Below are 25,778 nucleotides of genomic sequence, written 5' to 3' on the forward strand. Positions count from 1 at the left end.
AGGTGTGGATAGGATAGAGGGAGGTTGCACTGCTCCCTGGCCTAACCCTTAATCAAGGCGACGACTGTTGCAGTGTGACAGGCCTGAAGGATTTGACCTTGAGAAGAAAGGCCAGTTGAGGAAATACTTCTAAACACTTATTTATTGGCTTTAATTTTCTTTACTTATTTTTAATAGACTATACATTATCATTCAAAATTCAAGAGTTTTAAAAGGGTATTCAGGAAAAAATGAATCTCCTTCCCACCAACTAATGTCATACATTTTTTTGATACCCATTTTAAGACATATTTTAGAGAAGAAAGTATAAATAGGGACAGACTAAATATTAATAATTTGCTATGTTTTATACAATAGTTTATTCTTCACCATAGTTTTATGTTACCAACACCCTTTAAGGTAGATAGGATGGATGTTTTATTTCTATTTTGCTGACAAGGAAAGAGGATCAGAAAAGTTAAGTAACATAAAAAGTTAGTAATTTTTTACTGGAAATACCTAAATTAAGATTCAGGTTTTTGGGACACACACAAAAGAAAATACTTAAAGATAACTGCAAATGAAATTTCACATATACTAATTTCATCCTCAGTTTTTGAATAGCTACAAAGCACAAAGTTTTAAATTCTTTTTGAAACATAAATTTAAAAAAATTAAATCCTCAGTGTGCCCACATTGTTTCCTTATAAAATCCTGTAAAACATAATGGCCTTTTATTTAAAACCACAAAAGCAACAATATTAATAGTTGCAATGCTTTTGAATTAAGTACCGAAGCCTTTGTTTCAGCTTGAATTACTTTCTGAAACCTGTAAGGAAGCCATCAGCCTCACCTGACTTCTAAAGGCATCAGAAAGTGCACCCACAGAGCCTTAAAATATGAAGTATCAGCCTGGTTCTGAGTTTCAGCTGCTGTCTCCCTCTTCTCTCTCCTGCCAACTCTGTTTCTTTTTTCAGTTTCAATTTCAGGACAAATGATGGAACAAGATTTTCTTTTTCCTTTGGACAAGCAATTTACCTGAATTCTTTTGGTGGCACAGTTTGGTAAACCTAAAGAAATCAAAGTCAAAAACTTGGATTCTTTTGAGTATTCGTTATCAGGATTATTCCCTTGTTGTATCCTTTTATTGATGTCAATAGCACAAAGGATACTAGGCTGAATAGAAGAATGGAACATCTCCAGCAATATTTAGGGAGCTGGAAAGTGAAGAGGCATCTTCAGGTACTAATCAGGCTATCATTGAAACTACTCCTATAAACTTTATTAAATTAATCAGGGAAGAAGAGAGAAAGAAAAAATAAAAATAATCCAAGCCTGCAGCACATTCAGCATTAATCGCTAGGTCAGCTGTTCTCTGACCTGCTTCCTCACAGTTGTTTGGTGCCCGTTGTCCTAGAATCATGTAGGCCTAGTACAAAATTATAGTTTCCTTTAACTGCTCTATAGATAACAACCTGAACATCACGAAATGTTAAGTTTTCCCTTTGAGATGTTCTTTCAGGTCCTATATGCTGGTAAAACTACTGACATCAGCTGGTGTAAAGGACCCCACCAGAAGCTAGCTCATCAAGAAATGCAGTTTCCACGTTCTGATAATTGCATCCCTCTTACCCCAACCAATCAACGACCTCCATTTTCCAGCCCCTCCTCCACTATGTTCCTCCTTAAAACACCAGCCCAGAACTCCTTGAGGAGACGGATTTGAGATCCTCCTCCCATCTCTTTGCTCAGTGTTCTGCAATCATTAAAGTCTTTTTCTGCTACAAACCCTGCTGTCTCAGTGTAATTGGTCTGTTACAGTACAGCAGGCACACAAACCTGTTGGTCCTATAATAGGGTCTTTGCAGGTTTTCCAGAACCAATGCAGTAAATAATGATAATTAAAAAAAATTACAAATACCAGAGTGTGACTCGTTTAGCTTAAAGGTCCATTTCTAGAAATGATCATTGAAATACTATCTGTGTAATATTGCTAGAGATATACATTATATACTTTTAAAATTGCAGTCTTTTAGTTACAAAGAGGAAAGAATTGTTCTAAGAAAGCAAGCACCTCCTCAGTAATTCACTTTATAATTTAACTCTTCAAAATTATTTCAAATAGTAACTGCATTAACAAACCTTTCTCCAGGGAGCCAGGAGTTTCTTAAAGGCATTGTCTCATCAGTCCTATTAGGTCCAGTGTAATGAAAAAATGAAGCAGATATTTAGCATCTTTTCCATTCTACTTCTGAAATATAAAGATAAGGAAGAGACATCATTTGTCCAACTTAACGCAGTTTACCTAAATGAGACAAACAAACCACAAAAATCTCGTTTTCTCTATGAATCACAGCCCTACCCCAAAGTAGCTATGTGGCCCTGGGCAAGTCTTAACAACCTAAGCAGCAACATTCTCTATAAAATGTGGATAAAACCTTCACAAAATTATTGGGAGTACTGCAGAGATATACATGTTAAAGTAACAAGCCAGTAACTAACAGTAATAAGTGTGTGTGTTAGTTTTCCAGTGCTGCACGGCAATGTGGCCTCAAACTTAGTGGCTTAAAACAACACATATTTATCACCTCACAGGCTTAGCTGGATCCTCTGCTTCAGTGTCTCACAAAGCTGCAAAGATGTTAGCCAGGGCTACATTCTCATCTGAAGACTCAGCTGGGGAAGGAGCCATTTCCAAGCACATGTCATTGTCAGCAGAATTCAGTTCCTTGCAGTTGCAGGACTGTGAGACTTGGTTTCTCACCTGCTCTCAACTGGAGGATCCTCAGTTGCAAGAGGCCACCCTCAATTCTTCACCAAGTAGGCCACCCCAACATGACTACTAGCTGCATTAACCAGCAAGTGAAAGTGTCTTCCTATATTGTGTAATTACAGAAGTGACAGCCCATCCCCTTGGTTATATTGTACTGAGTAAAAACAGTTCCTGCTCACACACAAGAGAAAAGGGTCACACGAGGGTGTGAAAATCTGAAGGCAGGGATCACAGCAGCTACCCCGGAGCCTGGTTGTGTCTGATGCCTGGTTCCTCCAGGCACTGTGTCTGTGTTTAATGCCACCGTATCCAATGCCTCTTTCCTCCTTTCCTAGCTCACCACCATTCCTTGTTTTGATTCCTAGATTGAAAAGTCATGCATAACCCCTGCTGTCCAGCAAAATCTTGTCTATTCAGTTAAAGGCAGTACTTTAGAATTTCGTAGAAATAAAATAGGAGAAGACAATTCATGCTGGAAAATATTAAAAGTGGTAGTTTATAACAAGTTAAGCCGTCTTTGGTAAAATAAACAAGTAAAATTTCATAAAATGGGAGGCTGTCGTGTTCTCTTGTTTGTGCTTTTGATGCCATTTTGTTGGATATGTTTGGAAAATGATTGCGACTCTAAATCAATGAGTACAAAAGCACTCATGAAATATGAGCACTACAAAATAATTTCATTCAATAGCCTCAAAATGGTTGTGAATTTGTGTTCCCCTAAGGGTGATTAAAAATAACCACAACCCCCACATGAAGCAGAATGGCATTAATGCCGGTGTGAATCATCCTGGGCGGTTTGGCCATGTTTGATAAGCCTTATCTGCATCTCAGGTCTCTGGTGTCTGGGGTCTTCAGAAAATGTTGGGGTCTTTAAATTATAAGGCTGCTGCTGCTGATGCTGCTGCTGCCAAAGATGATGGTACTAGCTAATATTTACTGTGTACTTACTGCATGTCATTTACTCTAAATGGTTCATTTATGCAATTTAATACAAAAAGGAACTGTTTTTATTTCTATTTCACAAATGTAGAAACAGCCTTAGAGAGAATTAGGTCACATGGCTAGCGAGTAGCAGGGCCTGGATTCTAATCATAGAGAAGTTCAACCTCAGAACCTCAGAATTTGCTTTGAGGAACAAGGAACTTGAAGATGCAAATAAGACGGCTAACAGTGGGTCTAAATACTCTCTTCAAAATGTCACAGGACTACATGTTGAAGATGCATACATTGTATCTGTGACCAAGGAATGGCATCAGCCCTTGCTTCTGTACTTGCCCCATCCTTGCTGCTGCCCAGGCATCAAGCAAGCTATCATTCCTTCCCTTCAAGTCAATCAGCAGGGAGTAATTAGGATATTTTTCATCCCCCCTACCCAACCCCACAGCGAGTCCTTTGTGGGGTTCAGTAAAGTCAGGTTATACCATGCCATAAAGCAGAGTAGCCAGGCTACTTCTGAGGTAGGCTGGCCCTTCTCAATATGTCATGGGCCCTGTGGGCTGGGTTCCTTCTGCCTGGTCCCATTGACCCCTCATTAGGGGTACCAGGATTATCTTGGTCTCCTCAAGCCTCAGCCTCCCAACTTGATTCCAAAGTCTGATGAAGTTAACAGAAACAGAATACTGGTCACCAATAGATCAAGATGTACACACGAGACAGTGAGTTCACCCTTACGCATAACACACGATTCATTAAATTATAATGAATGAAGTAAGATCAACTGTCTGTGGCATGCTGATGCTGAGTAACATTTAACACCTTGATCAGATGTGGTGAAGATAGGCTGTGCAGAAGGAGAAAACAGTGCTGTGACTAGAAGACGAGAATGTGGAGGGAACACAGCCATAAAGCAAGAACAGAGGATCGTTGACTTACAATTTTTTTATGTATTCAGAGAGTACTCCCAGCACCAGTGTAGGAGAATTAGATACTGATGAGAAATCACAAGCAGAGTTTTTATGTAGTTGTCATGTAGGAGACTTCAAGGGGATCTGATTACAGATCACTGACTTTAAAAATTATTTTAAAAATATAAACCATTTGTATTTTATACTTTTTTGATGCTAATTCATTCAAAAATGCATGGTATGGATCTTCATAGACGTTTATCTAAAAATGCAAAACAACTGGCTTTAGTCAGCCATGATCTAGGCATATCTAGCTTGTTATCTTTAAATACTGCCCATTTGTTCCTTTAACTTGTTCCATCATGCTCAAAACCTAAACATAACAGAAAAGAAGCTTGTGTCCATGAGAAAGGGGCTAGTGGAGTCTGTGTCCAGGGATTAACTTGTAGAAGAAGACTCCAGACAGGAGAAAGAGCCTGCCAGAAGCTCTTTTCTGTATTGCTGCCTGGACCCACTCTCTCATCCAGGAAGAGCAGCAGCAATGTATCACAGCAGTGGAACTTTCTGGAACTTTATGATGCAGCTCTCAGTAAAATCCTAGATAGAAATGGGTAATTTAGACATAGGTTTCCTATACCCACACATCAACACAATTCTCACTATCTCTATCAAAAGGAAAGTGCATAGGTCTATACCTCCACCCCCAAATTTATGTCTATTCGAAGATAGTGACCATTTTCTCTTGCTCTTTTTCTTCAAATTTCCAGGGATGTTATCACTGCTTTAAAGGAAAGTACTGTGCATGAAGGAAGCATTTAATCAATGCTTGTTGCATTGAGCTGATAAGGACATACTGCTGCAGACTTTGGTTGAGCTGATTTTGTGGATGGCATGGTCACTCTTTCAGTCATGCTGAGACACAGCCTTAAATAGGAGTCTAAGTGGGAACATGGAACTCACAAAAGTGGCACTTCGCAGGACAGGGTCTCCTTGCTGCATTAAAGTGGTGAGACATATAAGAACTAACTTCGTTTTTTTACTGTCTGTTGCATAGTAGGCGCTGCATTAAGCTCTTTGGATAGAGTTACTTTACTTAATCCCCACAGCAATTCCTTATGGTACGAGATAAGAAAACTGAGATTTGGAGAAGTTAAATGACACATCCAACGTCCCACATTTAGTAAGTTGTCAGATGGAGCCCTGACCCTAAGACCTTGTTCTTTCCATTGGACCAATGTGTTGCTTCCTCCTTTTTGTTGTTTGCTGTGCAGAATCACATCGTTCTACCTAAAGAGTGTGCCCCTACCATAGTTGCACCAGGATGATTTGAGAGGCCACCAGCTTGAACCTGTTAAATTCTAGGAAACTCTCATTAAAATGAGTGGGGCTTCACAATATCTCAGCTCCATGTATTTCTAATGGAGGGGACAAGAGCATTATACAAATGAATTGAGCATCAGATATCAAGATCTTCTTTTTTGTTACATCACTAGGAAGATAAGAATTATTTTTTAAATGCTAATGACTAAATGCAAAATCAAATTTCCAGCATGGTCAGGAAGAAGTATTAGTCAAACAGAGTAATTCAGCTTTTCAATGTTTACTGTAGCTATCTAGCTATCAAAAAGGGAGACTAGAGAGTTTTAAAAATCAGTGTTCTATTTAAAGAATTAAAAGAGGTGGCCAAGAATGAGTGCAGTCAACATTTCAAGTTTATGCCAAAAATCATTCTGATAATTATCCTGCTTTATCCGGCATATCTGTTGTGGGAATCTTAACCCCTGACAATGTTCTTTCCTATAATATTATCATTTAATTAAGCAGCTTATTTCAGTTGCCCAAGGGCTTCTTACACCTTTATTTTTTAAAAAAATTAAAGAATGCCCTTTAGAATCTTTTGATCTCATCTTGAATCTATACAAGTTTCTGGCATCACTCAAAACAATCATGTTATTTTTATGCCACTAGTAATAAGGAGATTTATTCTAAGACAACTGTTTTTCTACCTTTTAATATAAGGCGTATATGAATAAAATAAATAAAATAAAAATAAATCTGTAAAATAACATTGGAAAAAATCTATATTTAATGAGAACAAACGATGCCTGTTTTATGTTCTACCCTTAAAAATTCTATTGAAAAATTTCTGAAAACATCCCAATGAGTAATTTACTTTATTCAAATATAGTTGACTTGATTATTTAAAGCATAATTTCATGACTTATGAGTATTACTTCTCTCAGTGTGACACACTACATAGACAGTCTTCAACTTTGCCAATGTTACTGGGGAAACATATGATAGTAAAGGTGTCATATTTTCCTGTAAGGACAGTGTTGTAAGTAGGAGGCTGTGTAATTTTGCCCAAAGGGTCAATGTCATAAATTACTGGTGAACTGTTGAAAGGATGTAATGTATAATTTTGAGATTATTTCAAAGAGTAAAATACATTTTAATAAATGCGTTTAAAGAGTAAAGGTTTTTGTTTTTTTTTTTATTTTGAGATAAAGTCTCACTCTCACCTAGGCTGGAGTGCAGTGGTGTGATCAAGGCTCACTGCAGCCTCCACCTTCTGGGCCTAGGTGATCCTCCCAGCTCAGCCTCCTGAGTAGCTGGGACTGTAGGCGAATACCATCATGCCCAGCTGATTTTTTTTGTTGCCGTTGTTAGAGACAGGGTTGCCAAGGCTGGTCTCAAACTCCTGGCCTGAAACAATCCCCACGCCTTGGCCTTTCAAAGTGCTGGGATTACAGGTGTGAGCTACCACACCTAGCCTAAAGGTGTTTTTTTTCTAAATCTTGCAAAATCAACATTAATGTAATGTCCCTATTGATTATTTAAAGAATGTCAATGTAACCATTACGTGGACATCTAGCACATAATTATAATTGTTTTAGAGGTCACAATTTGACTTATCTCCCCTTGATATGCTATCTAAATTAAACATTTTCTTAACAGTTTCTTTTTGTCATTGAAATGTAGGAAGACTTTGAGTTGATGTTTTGATGGTCCAAGTATCTTAATGTGGGAACTAGGACACTTTTCTCTTGTTAAAATTCCCTATAGCAAGGAGAATATTCAAAACTTTTCTATTATTACTTAAGAGCAATAATCACTTTGAGTTGATCTTTGAAGACATGAAAATAAAAGTTATTTCTGTAGCTCCAATAAGGACTTTAGCTCCAGGGGTTTGGACAGCAGGTGCCTGAACCGTCTAGTCTTTTGGTTCACTTTCTTTTCATTGCTTCCCATTTCAGTGACAATTTTATGACAGCCTAGAAGGAAAAAAGGAGACACAAATGAGGAGGCCTAGAATCCGGTGTAGAAGCTTGAAGGTTGGGGATGGCAGGTGGGGAGAGCAGAGTCCAGAGAGTGGAAAAGAGCAGTTATGCACATGTGTGTGTATATAGACAGAGAAATAGATAAACAGATAGAAAGACTGATTTACCTAGAAATACGTATTTCTTTTGAAGCTGGTGAGCAAACCAGTTGCTTGGAAACCATTGATTCCTCAAAAATAATGTGTTAAACCATGCATCAGAAATTGACAACTTCTCAGCGCCAGTAAGAATAAGATGAAGGATTTCAGACCCGCATGGGCAACTTAGCTTTGCAGGTATTCAAAGATGGTTAACTCTGAATATTCAAAGATGGTAAACTGACATTAAATGAAGGAGATGGTATGAGTAACAGACTTCATAGTAGGTATGACATGTGGTAGACTATCAATCAATAAAGTTCCCTTTGCTCTTCACTGAAAACAGGTCAAGTCTGTATTAATATTTGTATAAAATGTTTTAGCTGGTCACAAAAGTCGTTGGTTTCTTTGTATTGATGGAGTGCAGCAGAAACAAAATAAGTTTTGAAGTCAAACAGATGTAGGTATGAATTTCAGCTCTATCCTCACTTGCTATGTGACCTTGAGCAATAATCACTTTGTGTCCATCTTTGAAGACATGAAAATAAAAGTTATTTCTTAGTTGATATCTCTGAACCCCAGGTTCCTCTTATGTGAAATGAGATTTAAAATTTAACAAGAATCAGGCCAAGCACAGTGGCTCACACCTGTAATCCCAGCACATTGAGAAGCTGGGGCAGGATAATCACTTGAGGCCAGGAGTTTGAGATCAGCCTGGGCAACATAGTAAGATTCCATCCTACAAAAAATTTTAAAACGTTAGCCAGGTGTAGTAGCACACATCTGTCGTCCCAGCTACTTGGGAGGCTGAAGCAGGAGAACCCCCTGAGCCCAGGAGGTTGAGGTTGCAATGAACTGTGATCATACCACTGCACTCCAGCCTAAGTGACAGAGCAAGACCCTATCCCTAAAGAAAATAAAAACTAAAAAATAAATAACAAGAAGCAACTATCCCACTGTGAGGCTCAGAGAAAATGTAGGTAAGGCACCCAGGTCCTGATGCCTGTTAGAGTTTATTACTATTTGCAAACACTGCACTATAAAGCACGGAGAAATACTAGATGGAACATCCGCCTTCTGGAGCCTGCAGTGTTTCAAGAAGCATTTGAGGTAAGAAGGAAAGAATTAAAGGTGAAAGAAAAAAAGAAAAGCAAGCAAATCAGCAGCAGAAGGTATCACTAAAGAAACGATGGGAAAGTGGCTTGGGGAGGAAATTGGGCTACTGTTAAAGCAATCCGTGGGCCTGTAAGAAAAGCCAGTCCCCTCTGCTTAGCCCTCTAGTGGTGGGAAGGAATAACAACATCAATATTTGAGCAGCACAGGCAACCACAAATTAACTGGTTAGAGAAAAGCCACCTATTATGTTTCCATTCTCCCCTGGTATAAGATTTTAAAGAAAAAATAAATAAATAAAACCATAGTGGTATACATGTAGCATGTGTGTGTTTGCGTGTATATTTATGCATATCCGCATCTGAGTGTTGGATCGACATTTTTCAAAATTATGAGTTTTTAAAAAATGTACAGCGTGATTATGTGTTTGGGCTGCTTATACATCAATGCATGATTTATAAGAGGGAAGGTGGAGAAGTGCCCTCAGTTACTTCGGTCTCTTTTCTTCTTCACCAGATCTCTTGATGCATAAGTGTTACCCATCACATAGGCCACCAGATCTTTTGTAAATCCTTCCCCACTCTCCCCTTTGCATTTCAGTCTCCACTGCCAGGGGCTTGCGCATTCTTTTGCAGAGAGAAAGGAGAAGAGTGCCAAGACGTCATTGGGAACCCACCCCCCTTCCCCGCCCCGCCGTGCTGGGCAGTGTTTCTGCTGCTTTGCAGCTTCAGATGGCAGCATTATCATCCATAGCATGGCAGGTATTTCCCCTCAGGGATTACTATTTCTGTTCAGCACCGACACAGTCTAATGTGCTGAAATTATTATCATATATAAGACTTTCGTGTACTATTTACCAAAAAAAAAAAAAAACCTCCGAAAGGAAGATAGACTGAGGTTAATGCATCTCTTTAGTGTGCCCCCTGCACATCTGAGTACCAGAATTCTGTGTTTATTAAAGTTCCTTTTGTGGGCTCTGCTACGGAATTGTGCACATGCATCCCTGAAATGTACGTTATCTTATTCCTTTTAAAAGGTGATTTGTCTCACCAGAAGGCAGCATTCTCTTAGGTTCTGCAAGAGTAACTTTGACTTCTTTGTTTAAAATAGCTCCCTTATTGTCCTTAACATTTCATCTGTCAAAGTATGCAATTTAATTGGGTGCAGATTTCATGCACCTGCTGAAACTATGCATCTCTTCCCTGCCAATTCCTAAACCAAGCCAGCAATGTGAACAGTTTAAATGTAATTTGTTTGCAGTTAGCAAAACTGTGGAGAGGAGGGAGCTAATAATGATACTGAAGCCATTTCTTTAAAAACAAACGAACAAACAAACTGAGTTCCAAACACATAACATGAAAACTTCCACTCTCCACTTGGAAGTATGACTTTAGCCACATGTTGATATTTAATTGTTGGTCACTGTGCCCAGTGGACTGCTTGGCACATAATGAGAGCTTAGTAAACATGTGCATTTATCAATAGTTATCAATGAATGGGTCGATAAATGTTGATGGCTGATACAGAGAATATCATCTTAACTACTCTGTAAATGGAAAATTTTAAGTTGGTACCAACACATGTCAGATATTTTTCTTGAGATAATACTGCAAATTTCCTTCCAAATAGTGACAGTTTTAAGGTCTCTGTGTTCTATTAAACCCAATTTCCATTCAGCATCTTAAGGATCCTTACTGTTAGGTAATAAACTGTATGGGCAGATGTTTCCTAACAAAACTGGGTAGACCTTGAGTCTAAGATTCAGAGCTGCAAGGCATGCGCTGATGTTACTTACAAACCAAATCAGATTCCTTACGTGTAAGGTGTGGCAGGAACATTTGGCTCTTTATTGAGCTTTTTAGTCATAGATTTGCTTGTTAACTTTTGAAGTCATATTAATCTTACAAGAATTTTGGAAATATAGGAATGTATAACATCATCACCTTAATAATTAATGCTTTTTTCATCCTTTTCATTTTTATTTTTTTGTAGCCTTAGGAAATTTGTGATAATTGCCACTACAGTTTATATGCCACTTAGCAACTTGCTTTTTATTTTTTATTTTTATTTTTTTGAGACAGGGTCTCACTCTGCCACCCAGGTTGGAGTGCAGTGGCCCACTCTCAGCTCACTGCAGCTTCTGCCTCCCAAGCTCAAGCAGTCTTCCCACCTCAGCCTCCTGAGTAGCTAGGACCACAGCTAGGACACATGCCACCACACCCTGCTAAATTTTTTTCTTTGTGGTTGTTTTTTTGTTTTTTTTGGTAGAGATGGGGTTTCACCATGTAGCCCAAGCTGGTCTCAAACTCCTGAGCTCAAGGGATCTGCCCGTGTTGGCCTCCTAAAGTGCTGGGATTATAGGCGTGAGCCACCCACCGTGCCCAGCAGCAACTTGCTTTTTTTTTTTCTTTTGTTAAAGATAATGTTCTCTTATCAGCATTTTATGTTGCTGCGTGGTCTTCATAGTTGTAGGAATTCCACCGCACCTGGTATAATCACATTCATAGAAGTAATTTTTAACATCAGCATTATATACGTGTGTATAAATATACAGATATAGATAGGTAGGTAGGTAGAAGATATGGATAAATAATAGCCACTCACTATTTGTAAACTAGATTCAGCAATCTCATCTATGACAAAAGAGATGAGTCAAAAACCAGGAAACAAACCCCAAAGGTCTTTGAGTAGTCAAATTATATGACACAAAGCTCATAAATCTTAAACACAGTACTTCTCAATACTTACTGATAATCTGTGAGTGTTAATTTACGTGTAAATCCAACACATTTGGTTATTAGTCTTGATTTTAGCGTTAGTATTAATATTTGCAGTGGCTAGAAACTATGAGCCCAAAGAAAACAGAAAAACTATGAAAACAATCAGACTACCTCAATGAGAACAGCAGCTTGCAGCCATCTAGTATAAGAGAAAAATTACTGAATACATCTCGAGGTGTTTCAGTGGCACAGTATCCTAATTAAGATTCATGGTAATAAACTATTTAAAAAGGTGCTACTTTATAGTCAAGATGCTGTGTTTCCAAAGGCAGGAAAACAGCTAATATATCTTGAGATGTTTCCATCCAAAATTAATTTTTAAAAATTAAAGCTAAGTCTTAAAGGAACAAAACTCCTCAAAATTTGCCCCTTTGAAACAATTTCTATCTCACTGATACCAATTAACTGAGGTTTTAAAAATATTCACTATTTCCTGTATATTATCCTTTATTTGAACTTTGATACATCTCACCGTCTCGATGTGGTTAAAAGAACAGCCTTTCCTGAGACAACAGCTGATCATTGGGCAGTGCTAGAATTGAACACCATAAAGAAGAAAAGGATAATAAATGATCCATGATAATTAAATATTATCGTCAGTGCAATGCACCAAGATTTTCATTAATCCATCCATAACTAGGCTAGATCAATAGCACATATTGGTTATAAACAGAGTAACTAAACAACCCACACAAGAAATCAGACCTGTGTGCTAACATTTTTATCTTAACCGTCAGAAATGAGCACTTGCTAATGGAAGATCAAGATTTGTCCATTTTCTCTGACATACTCTTACCAATATACATATATGTGCATATACATGTGTTAAAATACAAGATTTTCTATAAACACAAATATGCATAAGGGTACTTGCTCATTTTTCTTTTCTCCTACTATCATTTTTTTCCCAAGCTTCTTTAGGATCCATTAGACTGAATCAAGGCACCAAACTCATTTCTATTAAAAACCTAATGTAACTCGTAAAGACTTTTATCTGGAAATTTAATAGCATTTCATTTAGAAAGCGGGGGAGGGGCATTTGATAAAAGGTTTCTCAAGACAATTGGTTTGCAACATGCCTGAAGATTATCTTACTTTAAATGACATTTAATAGGTTTTTCTTCCACATCCTGATAAACATTTCGGTGTTACTGATCACTTTGAAAATAAGACTTGGGAACTTGAGCAAAAATGAGGAAAATAGCTAGGTTTCTGGTTCTGACTGTTTTTTCAAATGGCTTTCTGCTGTCAGAGAACACTAAATGAACTCCCCTGAGAAAGAAGTCTACCTCAATTTAAAGGAAGCAAATCTTTTTCTTTTCTTTTTTTAAGAAAGCGTTGTAAATTCTTGGATTAATGGCTCACAATCAAAGGACATTCATTAGAACCACTAAAATGCCAAGGAAATGAGACTTTTTTTTTTTCATTTCTCAAAGCACATTTAATCTTATTGCCTCTCAGTATCAATGATTGTTCTTTCTAGAATTTCAAAGACAGGCACTATTCTTCTTAAACAGAAGTCAAATGACTTTGCAGATGGCGCCTGATTCATCTCACAGTGAAAGTTCTCTAAAGGTGACACTGATGCCCCCTCTCCCCAGCAGAAAGTCTCCAGTGTGGCATGAGGAGACTGCTCTGAGTTAGACGCTGCAGTTTTCCCAACACAAGAGTAATGACAGAAGCTCCCTAGGAGCGTGTGAAAGAATGAGCCAATTAGGAAGGCCTTGCCACATCGCTAGTAGTTCTAGAAGACTTAACAACAGAGCCCTCACAATTAACAATAAAGCACTTGGGCTTCAGTGTGGTGAGGTCCCACGTCAGTGATTCGGTCAGCCAGACCTTCATTTCCTTGTGTGAACACATATACTTGCTAGGAAGAGAAGGTATCCTGTGTCAGGGAATGAGAGGATGCTGAGTGGTCTGCAACCGCCTGTGGAAAGGAGCTTCAGGCAGAACTCTTTGGAGACATGGATGATGGGTCTGACTGGAAGAGAAAAAATAGTCTAGATAGCACACAGTAATGGTAGTGGACAGACTGTGAGCATGTAGGTCAGACAGCCTGGGGCTGGCACAGAGTCCATATGGGCAGGAAGTGCAAGAGCTAGGGAATTTTGAGATTTTGCTGATGTTATGATTTCATTGCTTTGCAGAACCGATGAGGCCTGGCATAGTTCAGGTCCCACGAACTATGATGTCATAAACCATCATCTGTGCAGCACTTAGTAGTTTTCCCATCCCCCAGATAATGAAATAATAATCAGGGAAATGTCTTTCTTCTTTTTCCCCCGGAATTCCTAGGAATATTTGAAATATAAAACAAAAATACACAATTCATACTCCCAAGAATTGTGTTAATGAAACTATTAATTAATTATTAATTAAGCCTTACAGTAGGAGGTTTTAATTTCCAGAAAATAAATAAACCCATATTTATTCAAAACTGGGTGAGTCATACATGGCTGGGTCACTGAGATTTCCCGGGTGACTTCATGCTACAAAAATTAATGCCTGCTTCTTTTTCCTGCTCTGGCTTTGAGATCTTATGGGATGCCTTGTCTTCTATGTCCTTTGTCCTGTCATGTCATGGCATTTGACTGCATGGGCTGAAACTTGGTATAGTCATGAGTTCTTTTTTCCCCCTTGTCCCAGTCAAATGGTCCCTCTTCATCTCCACTCCCTATTCTTATCCCCAAGCCTATGCCAGATATTGGATCTCCTTCATCCTTCACAACTTCCAAGAAGCCACCAGAATAACAATGGTTACTGCTGCCCTAGCCTACACTCTGACTCCTCCCTCATCTACATTCACCGCAGATACTGCTGATTGATGCCTGCACTCTTGCCCACCAGGCCCGCGTGCAGATGCAAAGTCCTCCTTCACTCTTGCTCCAGGGAGCCACTGCTAGTTAATCAACTTTGCACACAAGGTGAAATTTTTTGCCATCCCTTCTGTATGGCATTGCCTGGGGAAGGGAAACTTTACTTATTCATCATTTGTTCTCACTTTAGCAGAAGATCACTCTTTCCCAATTGGGTCTCCAGTAGCCTTTGGCTTCATTCAGTCTTGGTATTTGTTTCCCAGGACTGCTGTAACAAAGTACCAAAATCTGATTGGCTTAAAATCATAGAAATGTATTGTCTCAGTCTGAAACCAAGGTGTCGGCAGGGCCATGCTCTATCTAATGGCTGTGGGGGAGGAACCTCCCTTGCCTCTTCCAGCTCCTGATGTTTGGCAGTCCTTGGCATTTCTTGGCTTGTAAATGCATCATCCCAGTTATGTGGCTGCCTTCTCCCTGTGTGTCTTCACACCCTCTTCCTGCATGTGCCTCTGTGTCTCTTCTTCTCTCCTTATAAGAACACCAATTGTATTGGATTAGGTCCCACTTCATGACCTCAGCTTAACTCCCTTCACTCTGCCAAGACCCTGTTTCCAAATAAGATCACATTCCAAGGTACTGGAATTTAGGACTTCAATATGTCTTCTTGGTGGAGGGTGGGGGGGAACGCAATTAAACCCATAACTATATTCCAATGTTTTCATACACCTATGTAGTATATCTTAATCTTCCCAATTTTAAGAGAGTTCATGTGTTCACACATCTGAAAAATTCTGCCTCACCCTGATTCCACAAACTGGACATAGTTATTGCAAATTCATACAAAGGCAATAGATTTAGTAAATCAGACATATCCTTGGTCAGACTGATTAACAAGAATTATACCAGGGAAGTGGGTGCTGAGCAAGGGATGCAACAAGTATAAAGTGAGGCTTTGAACTTTAAATAGCCTAGTTCAAGGGAGGCTTCGGAAACAATACATGGGCGAACATTTAAATAACAATCTACGACATTAATAAGGGGATGCAAGGAAATGCAGTGCTGTTGAGAATAGCAGTGGGTTTTGATGGCATTAGAAGATGTTGCCTCAAGGGAATCCAACAATACTCAGATTTTGCCTTTCAATCAGCCAACAGCCTACAAATTTTCTGAGAGAAACAGACATGAGTAAGAACAGTCTAATGCAATAAAAGGTCCCCTTTTATCTTTAATTACACAAGCACCCAGTAACTCATCATGCATAGCAATAGGAAAGCTGGGTTGGAATACAGAGTCTGGCATATTTGTCATTAACACACTTCACATGCCTCTACTTTGATTTCCCAAATCCTTAATAATCTGTTAGATTCTTCTACATATTCTAAAGCAGTTGGAAGTTTAAACTCTGAATTTTCCTTTAAAAAATAAAAATCTGAAACAATCAAGCATTGCTTTGCCGAATGTTTTCTTTTGTCACGTATTCCATGATCTTTGGTACTACCACTGAAAAACAACATTTTAATTATTTTATTTTATTATTTTATTTTATTTATTATTATTATTTGATACAGAGTCTCACTCTGTTACCCAGACTGGAGTGCAGTGGTGCGATTTTGGCTCACTGCAATCTCTGCCTCCTGGGTTCAAGCGATTCTCCCACCTCAGCCTCCCGAGTAGCTGAGATTACTGGTGTGCGCCAATACGCCCAGCTAACTTTTGTATTTTTAGTAGAGACAGGGTTTTGCCATGTTGGCCAGGCTGGTCTCAAACTCCTGACCTCAGGTGATTCGCCCACCTCAGCCTCCCAGGGTGCTGGGATTACAGGCATGAGCCACCATGCCAGGCCAAAAATCATTTTTATTATGTTCTAATATGTGGTAAGAGGTATTGAGGCCCTAAGAGAAATAATTGTGAAGCCAATTTAAAGTAAATTGACAAGGGCCAAGCAATGGCCCAGAGCTGGGGTGACCTATGCCTTTCTCCTTTTCTTCCTCCCTATCCTATAAAAACAAACACATCTAACAGCAGAAAGCAATAAAAATCTTACCAAAGAAAGTCATAATCTCAATCAGAAGAATCTAACTTAAGAAATAATAATACCAGACATAGAAATATGGAGGAAGGCAGAATGGGATGGTACAGAAGTCGGGAACCAGATTCCCAAAGTGGCAGAATTGAGCAAGACAGCTTGTTCCCTGAGACTCCGTTTCTTTCACCTGTCAAACAACAGAGTCAGACCAGACCATTTATGAAGTCCCGTTATTTTTATATTTACTGATATATTTCTAGGCAGCATACAAAAACCCTGAAAAGCCCCCTCGGTCTGTGGCCTAAAGCCTTCCAATATCCTGGAAAGCTTTATGTGATATATGCTTCTCAGTGGATCACAAAAGCATACAATCATTGCGGTAGGAAATGAAAAAACTAAACGTTGCTCAGAAAGTATTCAAAGAGGGCACTGATGTTACAAAAAAAATCATTCCTCACTCTGATAGTTTATGACAGCAAAGCTTATAGAACTTGCTTTTAGGATACAAACTCCTCATCCAAACATGCTGAAATCATGGCAATCTCTGGAAATCATTGACTCTTGGATCTGGTGAGTACCCAAATTCATCACCTTTCTTTGTCAGCACTGGGCATAATGCATCCTACGTGAAGAAATTGTAACCTAGGTCCTAAAATCTCTAGGTGCCTTCGCACCTATGAGAACCTCCGCTATCTTACTGCAACCTGAAACATCAATAATCCAGCCTTACTTCTAACCTAAGTCTCCAGCACTGCCTATTTCAATTCAGTTTATTCAAAAGGCACATGTTAAGTACCTACTGTCAAGAAGCAAACATTGTAAAATGTATAAAATTGAGTAAAAAACCATCCTGGGCTCAAAAAGTGTAGTCTCTTGCAGAAATGGTAAACCTACGTCACGTGTGCTGCCACCGCCCTCCTCCAGTGTCCCTTACAGACTTTTTTTTTCTTTCCTGTTGATGGACGCAGCTTCAGAATCTCCGACAAAACACCTAGACAGGCAAAAGAAGCTGATCAGATTTGGCACAGGAGATAAGATCTATTTGTTAACTCTGGTTGGCATGTCATGTCATGAGTCAAGACAATTTTTTTAAATGCTCAGTAGGAATTCAAATAATGTGCTGAGAGAGTGAAAATGAAGGACAATTTATTCTGAATGAAAGGAGCAGCGAGGGTGTATTAGTCCATTCTCACACTGCTAATAAAGACATACCCGAGACTGGGTAATTTATAAAGGAAAGAGGTTTGAGTGACTCATGGTTTCTCATTGCTGGGGAAGCCTCAGGAAACTTACAATCATGGCGGAAGGCACCTCTTCACAGGCTGGCAGGAGGGAGAATGAGTGCCCAGTGAAGGGGGAAGCCACTTATAAAACCATCAGCATGCCGGGCGCGGTGGCTCAAGCCTGTAATCCCAGCACTTTGGGAGGCCGAGGCGGGTGGATCACGAGGTCAGGAGATCGAGACCATCCTGGCTAACATGGTGAAACCCCGTCTCTACTAAAAATATAAAAAAAAAAAAAAAAACTAGCCGGGCGTGGTGGCGGGCGCCTGTAGTCCCAGCTACTCGGAGGCTGAGGCGGGAGAATGGCGTGAACCCGGGAGGCGGAGCTTGCAGTGAGCCGAGATCGCGCCACTGCACTCCAGCCTGGGCAACACAGCGAGACTCCGTCTCAAAAAAAAAAAAACAAACCCATCAGCTGTTGTGAGAACTAACCCACTCGCATGAGAACAGGATGGGGGAAACTGTCCCTGTGATTCAGTTATCTCCACCTGGTCCCTCCCATGACATGTGAGGATCATGGGAGCTGTATACGATTCAAGATGAGATGTGGGTGGGGACACAGCCAAACCATATCAGAGGGCTTCATGGATGAGAAGGTACTTACAAGAGACTTTACAAAATTAATATGATGTCAATAGGTAGATGTTTAGGGCATGAATATTCCTGACTGGCACAACAGCAGGAACAAAGACATATAGGAGTTGTCAATACGTATAGGTGGAACTACATGTATTGACAACCCCAGGTGACTGGGTTATGGATGTATATAAGGCTATAGTGGGAAGCAAAACGTAACCTAGAGTTATGCCGTGAAAAACCTTCAATGTCTTAGGAAATTTAACTTCTAATTCTGAGATGATGGAAATCCTTTTGAGGGAAAGTAGCAATGTACTACTTTGATCAGTTCATTTAAAATTGAACAATAAATGCCCAAAGTACCCATTTCTCCAAAGAGCTGCAAAGCACAATTTCTCCAAAATCTGCTTAAAGCTCTGTCATGGAAATATGTATGTTTCTTTTTTATGTCATTCCCTCAGATGGAGGGTACTAGGCCAGGCTAATAGGATGTACTTTTGGTTGAACAACTTGTCTCAGAGGATGTTTGTACCTTGTTAGCATTTTCCTCATTTCTATCAAATCAGGATAGAATGCTTTGTTGTGTACCTAAGGAAATACCACTGTGAGATGGATGAATTTTTGTCCAGGGACTTCCTGAATACCTACTTTTTAAAAATTTTGCTCAGTTTCTACACAGTAAAAGAAACTCAAGAGTAAACAGACAACCTACAGAATGGGAGAAAATATTTGCAAACTATGCATCCAACAAGGGTCTAATATCCAGAATCTATAAAGAAATGAAACTAATCAACGAGAAGAAAACAAACAAGCCCATTAAAAAGTGGGCAAAGGATGGGAACAAACACTTCTCAAAAGACATACAAGAGGCCAAGAAACATCTGAAAAAATGCTCAACATTTTGACTTGCTTCAGAGAGACACAAGCCAAAACTACAATGGGATAGTATCTCACGCCAGTCAGAATGGCTATTATTAAAAAGTCAAAGAATATCAGCTGTTGGCAAGGTTGTAGAGAAAAGGGAATATATATTGTTGGTGGGAATGCAAATTAGTTCAGCCTCTGTGGAAAGCAGTTTGCAGATTTCTCAAAGAACTAAAAATACATAGAACTACCATTCGACCCAGCAACCCATTACTGGTTATACATTCAAAGGAAATTAATCATTCTACCAAAAGGACACATGTACTCAAGTTTATCACAACATTATTCACAATAGTAAAGACATGTAATCAACCTAGGTGCCCATCAATGGTGGACTGAATAAAGAAAATGTGGTATATATACACCGTGGAATACTGCACAGCCATAAAAAACAAAACTGGCCGGGTGCCATGGCCCACGCCTGTAATCCCAGCATGCTGGGAGGCCTAGGCAGGAGGATGACTTGACTCCAGGAGTTTGAGACTAGCTGGGTGTGGTGGTGCATGTCTGTAGTTCCAGCTTTTCAGGAGGCTGAGGCCAGAGGATCTCTTCAGTCTAGAAGTTTGAGGCTGCAGTTAGTTATGATTATACCAATGCACCCTAGCCTGGGAGACAGGACAAGACCCTGTCTCTATAAAACAAAAAACAAACCCTAAAATTATGTCTTTTGCAGCAATATTGATGCAGCTGCAGGCCATTATCCTAAGCGAATTAACACAGAAACAGAAAATAAAATATGGCATGTTCCCATTTATAAGTGGGAGCTAAATTTTGGGTTCACAGGGTCATAAAGATGGGAACAACAGACACTGGGCACTCTAGAAGGAGGGAGGGAGGAAGGGAGGTAGCGGCTGAAAAGATTCCTATTGGGTACTAGGTTCACTATCTGGGTGATAGGATTAATAGAAGCCCAAACCTCGGCATAATACAATGTACCCTTGTAACAAGCCTGGACAGGTACCCCCTGAATCTAAAATAAAATGGAAATTTAAAAAACAATTAAAATTTAAAAATTGGCTCAGAATCTGAAAATGTGATAAGAACAGTATTACATGAGAATAAAAACATTAATTAAAGATTTCTTACTTTGGTTACTTCCTGGCAAAATGGCTTAGAGTGAATCCTGGTTCTTTTAATTCCAGAGCCTTACAGCCCAGGGCATGTAAACTTTAAAATTAACAGTCACAAACAAAAGCTGCTAAACTGGAAGAAGATTGTGACTGAAGTTAACATATATCCTTAATAATGCTGGTTTTAAGAGAGGCAAGCAATGGAAAAACTCAGTGAATCTAAATTCAACTACAACCCTGTCTTCTTGGGACCCTAGGGGAATAGAATTGTTTGGTCCATTCAACTCATTAAGTCACTGTATACTTAAGCTTAAATCTAAAATTCACCTTTTCTTCTTCTTCTTCTTCCTCTTCTTCTTCTTCTTCTTCTTCTTCTTCTTCTTCTTCTTCTTCTTCTTCTTCTTCTTCTTCTTCTCCTCCTCCTCCTCCTCCTCCTCCTCCTCCTCCTCCTCCTCCCCCTCCCCCCCCCCTCCCCTTACCCCTCCCCCTCCCCCTTCTCGTTGTTGCCCAGGCTGGAGTGCAGTGGCGCGATCTCGGCTCACTTGCAAGCACCGCCTCCCGGGTTCACACCATTCTCCTGCCTCAGCCTCCCAAGGAGCTGAGACTACAGGCGCCCACCACCACGCCTGGCTAATTTTTTTGTATTTTTTAGTAGAGGCGGTGTTTCATCGTTAGCCAGGATGGTCTCGATCTCCTGACCTTGTGATCTGCCCGCCTCAGCCTCCCAAAGTGCTGGGATTACAGGCGTGAGCCACTGCACCTGGCCCAAATTCACCTGTTCTTAAATTATCTGAAAAATAATTGCAGGACCAAATGCAAATCTATGATCAGCCAAATATACAGGAGTCCTGTGATTACAGCGAATCCCACTTCCTGCTGGGTTTTTGTTATAACCATCACCAGCACTAAGGCTTTCAAGATCCTATGTCCCCAACTGGCTGTTCACTTCAACCAGCTCTCAGAAGCTGTGGTGAAAGAACAGTGGTATGTCCTTGGCCAATGTAAACAAAATGCCGGTACTTATTTGAGAAATGAGCCAGAAGTACCCAGAGGATTGTCATCTTCGCTAATGATCAGAGATAGAGACCTTGTTTTCCTGAACAATGTGCCTGTAGTAAAGGACTCTGCAGCAGCAACGAAATCTCAGAATCCTTCTCAACCTATGAAAATGGAGACCTCGGTTATTTCCATTCTCTTTTGAAATGGAGGGTTATTCTGTTTGAGGAATACTGTGTTTCAGATAGATTCAAACAACCAACTAAAAAAAGTGTGACTCCTGAACACAGAACCTGGAAAAAACAATTTCCTTTTCTTAATAAGGACTTCTGTGTATGTAGTAGATCAAATACTAATTTTCTTCACAGGGTTGTTTGTCTTTATTTTTCCTATGAGCTATTTTCTGCCTGTGGGCCACAGTGCGATGGGAATTCATTCCTTAGATAAAAATTAGGTCAAATGTTATTCTACAAAAAGGATCTAAAATTTACACTTAAAGTGAGATTAATATACTTGCATGCTCATTAGAAAAAAATCAATATTCCTGCCAGGTGCGGTGGCTCACGCCTGTAATCCCAGCACTTTGGGAGGCCGAGGCCGGCAGATCACAAGGTCAAGAGATGGAGATCACGAGGTTAAGAGATGGAGACCATCCCGGCCAACATGGCCCTCTCTGCTAAAAATACAAAAATTAACTGTGTGTGGTGGTGCGTGCCTGTAGTCCCAGCTACTCAGAAGGCTGAAGCAAGACAATTGCTTGAACCCCAGAGGCAGAGGTTGCAATGAGCTGAGATCACGCCCCTGCACTACAGCCTAGGGACAGAGTGAGACTCCGTCTCAAAAAAAAAAAAAAAAAAAAAAGCATTCTCCCAGGCAGAAATAGCAGTCATTGGTGATGAAGACGATCTCGCTGAATGAACTAACAATATGAATTTGGATTCTTTTGTTGTTGCTGCTGCCATTGTTGTTTTCTGTCACCAAAGCCTTGGACTGTACTTTTCAGCACTTGATCGGGATTAATGTCTCTCAGGATTAGTAATGATTCTTCCACCCTTAGGTAAAGAAATGAGACTCAATTGCCTTGCTTCAACCAAAGTCTACAGAAGCGAAACAAGGGATTTGTAGTCACAAGATCTAGGTTTAAAGTTGGGAATTTACCACTTATTGATAGTCATCTTAGTGAGGTCATTTCAGTCATTCAGCAGACATGTATTGAATGCTTCACCCATGCCATACTGTTCCAGGCATTTGGGAGGTAAAGATAAACAGATACAACCTGTTCTCAATAAGTTTACAGTAGAGCGGAGAAACAGATATGCAATCTCCCTGCCATATGAAAGTTAAAATAATGTAAATTGCAGAAGTTGGAGTGCAAGGCACACAATGAGTTTAGCAGAAGGCTGGGAAGGCCTTTAAAAGGGACCTCACGAGGTGACATTTATATTGACAAAGTTTCCAGCAGTCTGCATCTGACCCTTATTGTTAGAGGCACAGAAATTCTTTCTGGTCAGGGTCCCAGTGCACATCAGGCTTGCGGAGGCTGACGCTTGCTGATTATACTCTCAGAAGGCTGTAATATACAAATCATAAAACCAATTTGTTAATTTAGAGGTAAATATATAACTGTCCAGTGCCCTAGTTATTTACAATTCCAGCTTTAAATTCTCATCTGTCAACATAGCAATAATGATAATAATGGCACATTTGCTATATACTTCATAAGAATGTGGCTAAGTGTGGAGATAAAGTCTATCTATAGGCTGGGGTGCAGAGGCTCACACCTGTAATCCCAGTGCTTTGGAAGGCCTAGGTGGAAGGATTGCTTGAGGCCAGGAGTTCAAGACCAGCCTGGGTAACATAGTGAGACCCCCATCTTCACAAAAAAATTAAAACTTGCAGGACATGGTGGTGTGTGCCTATAGTCCCAGCTACTTGGTAGGCTGAGGTGGGAGGATCCCTTTTGCCCAAGAGTTTCAGTATGCAGTGAGTTATGATCATGCCACTGCATTCGACTGCTTTTATTTTTCTTTAAGAAAAGAGCCAACACATACATACATACACACACACACACACACAAAGTGCAGCTATCAAAACATCAACTATTCATTGAGTGTTTCATTTGCATTTTGTCTATTGTTGAGATGTTCAGTGTTCTTCAATGTTAAGATGTAGATATTATGATGTCAGTTTCATAAGCAAGAAAACTAAAGCTTGGAGAATTTAAATAGCTTAATCAAGACCACACAATTATGATTCACATCTAAGATTTGAACCTGGCTGCCTTTGTGTGCTGTTGGACCCTGAATATACAATTTCTCATGAAATGATAAAAATAAATCTGAAAGAACTTTAGGAGCTACAAAGGCCTTTACAAACATGACTTAATAGGATGTGGCAAGAAACAAGGGTAAGCTAATGAAAATAATGGCTGGTTTTAAACACTACTATCACAAGTTGCTGGCCGTTCTTTTTTAATACCCTACACATACTTTTTTGCCTAATGAAATGTACAGCACTTGGGATATAACCATAAAAGAGCTGGCCAACATGATCCACATCAGCAAATGATACTTACAGCTAATGTGTGTATTATAAATATAGTATATGGACACTATGTATATGTAGCAATTTATAGTTTTTCCTTCTTATACATATTGGTAGTGTTCACCATGACTTGAATGTTTCAAATATATTTCATGAACTGAATATTGTACCAGTGATGCCATGCTAAGTGATACCTAAATTTGACACTTATGATGGGTTTTATGCAGGTAAAAGTCCAGAGGCAATGAGAAATGATAGCAGTCGAGGATTTGAAGGGTTTTTTAAGTAGCAGCAGCAAACACATCTCAAGAACCATGTGTGCAATGTTGAGTCTTTGAGAGCAGGGCTCTGAACTAGGCCATCACCAAGTAGCCTGCCTGTCCCTCAAATGCTCACTGAGCTCTCTTCTTAGTTAGGGATGATACCTCATCTTTGTACCCTTGCCCAAAACCAGTGTGTTTAACGTTATTAACTAACATGGGCTCTAATACATGAGGACAACAGATGTTAATTCCAAATACACAAGAAATTCTCCAGAGAAAACCTGTAAAATGTTGCTGATATTCTGCAGAAAGTTTTTAGAGCTAGGCAGCACCAATCCCGCTAAGGTACCATTGCGCTTCCTATAAAAATTCTTAACTAATGGCTTAAGAAGGATATATTTTTATTATATTATTATTATTATTATTAAGTTCTGGGATACATGTGCAGAAAGTGTAGGTTTGGTACATAGGTGTACATGTGCCATGGTGGTTTGCCACACCCATCAACCCATCATCTACATTAGGTATTTCTCCTATTGCTATCCCTCCCCTTATGCCCCAACTCCCTGACAGGCCCGGGTGTGTGATGTTCCCCTCTCTGTGCCCATATGTTCCCACTGTTCAACTCCCACTTATGAGTGAGAACATGTGGTGTTTGGTTTTCTGTTCCTATGTTAGTTTGCTGAGAATGATGGTTTCCAGCTTCATCCATGTCCCTGCAAACTCATTCTTGTTTGTGGCTGCATAGGATTCCACAGTGTATGTGCCACATTTTCTTTATCCATTCTATCATTGATGAACATTTGGGTCGGTTACAAGTCTTTGCTATTGTGAATAGTGCTGCAATAAACATACGTGTGCATGTGTCTTTATAATAGAATGATTTATAATCCTTTGGGTATATACCCAGTAATGGAATTGCTGGGTCAAGTGGTATTTCTGGTGCTAGATCCTTGAGGAATTGCCACACTGTCTTCCACAATGGTTGAACTAATTTACACTCCCACCAGCAGTGTAAAAGCATTCCTGTTTCTCCACATCCTTTCCAGGATCTGTTGCTTCCTGACTTTTTAATGATCGCCATTCTAACTGGTGTGAGATGGTATCTCATTATGGTTTTGATTTGCATTTCTCTAATGACCAGTGATGATGAGCTTTTTTTCATATGTTCATTGGCCACATAAATGTCTTCTTTTGAAAAGTGCCTGTTCATATAAGAAGGATATCTTAAGTGTACTGTTCTTCCAAGGTTATGATATAAGGATTGCTTGACAATTACAAAATTCATTGCTGATGTATTATACAAGCTCTACTAATTTTTATGGGCAAGTAAGGCAACACTATAAATTGGTTTTATAATTTCAGACCAT

At 39.6% G+C, this 25,778-nt stretch overlaps 1 protein-coding gene across 5 annotated transcripts in view; it reads left to right on the plus strand.

The window, feature by feature from the left end:
* Positions 1-25,778, plus strand: part of PHACTR1 (phosphatase and actin regulator 1) — a 578,071-nt gene that overhangs the window by 122,350 nt on the left and 429,943 nt on the right. The window lies entirely within an intron of this gene.

Source organism: Macaca thibetana, chromosome 4 (genome assembly GCF_024542745.1).
Source record: "Macaca thibetana thibetana isolate TM-01 chromosome 4, ASM2454274v1, whole genome shotgun sequence".
NCBI lineage: Eukaryota > Metazoa > Chordata > Mammalia > Primates > Cercopithecidae > Macaca > Macaca thibetana.